The sequence below is a fragment of the Lolium perenne genome, chromosome 1 (assembly GCF_019359855.2).
Source record: "Lolium perenne isolate Kyuss_39 chromosome 1, Kyuss_2.0, whole genome shotgun sequence".
NCBI lineage: Eukaryota > Viridiplantae > Streptophyta > Magnoliopsida > Poales > Poaceae > Lolium > Lolium perenne.
The window spans coordinates 77392900-77396122 of NC_067244.2; the positions used below are offsets into that span (position 1 = coordinate 77392900).

At 45.2% G+C, this 3223-nt stretch overlaps 1 non-coding gene across 1 annotated transcript; it reads right to left on the reverse strand.

The window, feature by feature from the left end:
- Window positions 1–357: 357 nt before the first annotated feature.
- LOC127327986 (small nucleolar RNA SNORA5) lies at window positions 358–467 on the reverse strand. Its single transcript, XR_007868901.1, has one exon. It is a non-coding gene; the product is annotated as a small nucleolar RNA SNORA5 (small nucleolar RNA).
- Between the last annotated feature and the right edge of the window lie 2756 nt (window positions 468–3223).

Consider the following 3223-nt stretch of genomic DNA (forward strand, 5'->3'; position numbering starts at 1 on the left):
GTAACCATAATGCAACACGCATAGAAAGGAAACACAAGTGCAACTTCAAGATTCTCAACATAAAGAGGGGAAACTTAATATTTTTAAGATGCATATAACCATGTTTCCCTCTCTCATAATAACTTTCAGTAGCATCATGAACAAATTCAACAATATACCTATCACATGAAACATTCTTATCATGAGCTACATGCATAAAATTATTACTCTCCACATAAGCATAATCAATTTTATTAGTAATAGTGGAAGTAAAACTACCATAACCATCACTAGTAGGAAAAGTCTCATCAGTGGCGCACGAAAAAGTGATTCTGTGGCACACGGGCGGTGCGCCACAGAAATTTCGCCACAAAAATAAGGTTTCTGTGGCGCACATGCCCATGCGCCACAGAATTAAGGTTTCTGTGGCGCACACTGGTCAGCTGCGCCACAGAAATAGGTGCGCCACTGAATTCTATTTTGGTGCGCCACAGAACAATGTACAAGTATACTCGATTTTGTGCTCCGTGGTGTATTATACATGTTTTATACAAGTTTTGTACACAGTATACAAGTATAATATAGACAGATAGACAGATATAATATGGACACATATAATATAGCAACATTATACATCATCATCACATTACTTAGAGCCCGATCGAGATACATATATAGTGGCAAGTGTCAAATGTTTTGCATACAACTCTTAATTCATACAAAATTCACAATTTCGAGATACAAAGTAGTCTTCATCCGGTTCCTCCTTTGCTCCCTCCTCTCTACCCACCAGGCTCGCTTGCATCGGGGTCTTCATCCGGTTCCTACTATGATTAAAATGGAAGAAAGTGAGACCAACAAGTCCGATGCACAAGAGAAATGGAATAAATGCCTCATACATTGTTGGTCAACACAAATATTAACATTCAGGGATGGGGTAAGTGAGACCAAGTCCGATGCACAAGAGATTGATATTTGTGCTATCTTACCAGGCTCACTTACGCCACCCCAGAGTGTATCGGTGACCAAACATTTTAATCATCGGCATTTTGAAAATACCAAAGCAAATGGAATGACAAAATGGAATAAGTGCCTCATACATTGTTGGTCAACACAAATATTAGCATTCCGGGATGGCGTAAGTGAGACCAAGTCCGATGCACAAGAGATTGATATTTGTGCTATCTTACCAGGCTCACTTACGCCACCCCAGAGTGTACGGTGACCAAACATTTTAATCATCGGCATTTTGAAAATACAAAAGCAAATGGAATGACAAAATGGAATAAGTGCCTCATACATTGTTGGTCAACACAAATACTATGGTCAGAAACCATAGTTGCAGTATACGCCGCATTATACTTTGCAGAAGAGCCCCCTTTCCCCGGCCGCCGTTCTGTGAACGGGTCCTTGACGAGACAACAACGCTGATCTCCCTCTCCGGCAGAACCACAGCAGTCCCAGCCGCCTCCCTTGTGGCCGCGTCTCCTGCGCTCTTCTCCATGGCCGGACCACGATTGGACTCACCGGGGGAATAATGATAATCGCGATCACCACTATCGCCAGACTCCACAGGTGCATAGCAGTTTGCAGCAGATGCCACTTTTCTTCCCTTGCCGTCCATTGAACGAGTCCTTGATGCAAAGACTGTGCCGGCCTGCCCAGCATTATGCCGGCCCGTGTTGCCGCGCTTCAGGCCGTGTGTCTCGCGCCCTGCACTGTTCGCCTTTTTGCCCGGTGAACCAATAGACTGATCGTTGGAATAAGGAAACCGATGACGGCCGGTCGCAAGATTAGATTGCGATCGGCCGTCATCGGCTTCCTTATTCCAACGATCAGTCTATTGTTCACCGGGCAAGAAGGCGAAGAGTGCAGGGCGCGGGAGACACGGCCTGAAGCGCCGTAACAGGGGTCGGCATGATGCTAGGGAGGCCGGCACGGTCTTTGCATCAAGGACTCGTTCACTGGACGGCAAGAGAAGAAAAGTGGCATCTGCTGCAAAGTACTCTACACCTGTGGAGTCTGACGATAGTGGTGATGGCGATTATCATTATTCCCTCGGTGTGTCCAATCGTGGTCCGGCCATGGAGAAAAGTGCAGAGCGCATGAGACACGGCCACAAGGGAGGCGGCTGGGACTGGCGTGGTTCTGCGCCGGAGAGGCAGGTCGGCGTTGTTGTCTCGTCAAGGACTCGTTCACGAAACGGCGGCCGGGGAAAGGGGGCCCGTCTACAAAGTATATTGCGGCGTATAGGTGACCAAACATTCTAATCATCGGCACTAAAATGAAAAAAGAGCCAAGTGGTATCTCAACTAGATATCATATGCCTCATACTTTGTTGGTCGAAAGAAATATTACCATTCAGGGATGGGGACAGCGAGGCCAGGTAGGATGCACAAGAGATTGATATTTGTGCCATCGCACCAGGCTCACTAGCCCCACCCCAGAGTGTACAAGTGACCAAAATTTAATCATCGGAACTAAAATGGAAGAAAGGCCAATGCAATTAATAAGTAGCTAGTATGAACTAAATGGAATGCCTCATACTTTGTTGGTCGGAACAAATATTAACATCCAGGGATGGAGTAAGTGAGGCCAGGTAGGATGCACAAGATAATGATATTTGTGCCATCACACCTGGCTCACTTGCTCCACCCCCGAGTGTACGAGTGATCGACCAACCATCTAATCATCGGCAAGTACAAAAACACCATCAAACCAGCAACCATGGTGACATAAGTCAAGATGCTCAAACACACATAGCATGCATGGAGCAGATGCTCCAAAGGAATTATTCATCACTTGGTATATAGACCAAGTGATGCTGGCAAAAGAGAGGCCAATCAAGAACCAGTAAATCCAGTAAGTGATAGATATGCCTAAACAAGCAACAACACATAGCATATCCCAGCTAACCAGATGAGACAAGTCTTGGTAGCCAACTTAATCACCTAGCACCACCTAGCCTTTTAAAACCATCAGAAACAGTCCATTTTCTTCAAAGGATACCACAGTGGCATTCATTTACATGATCCCCTACTGTGGATATCTCTATTTTCATCAAAGCCAACAAGAAATAGATCATAAGGCATCAATTAAGGAGGCAACCAGGGACAAAGGGAAACATTTGATGATCCAGTAAGTGCATGACACTTTGAGCTACCAAGAATAAAGGCCAACAGTGGATAAACATCTGCTCAACCATTTCTTGCACTAGAGGAAAAGTAACCAACATTGAAACTTG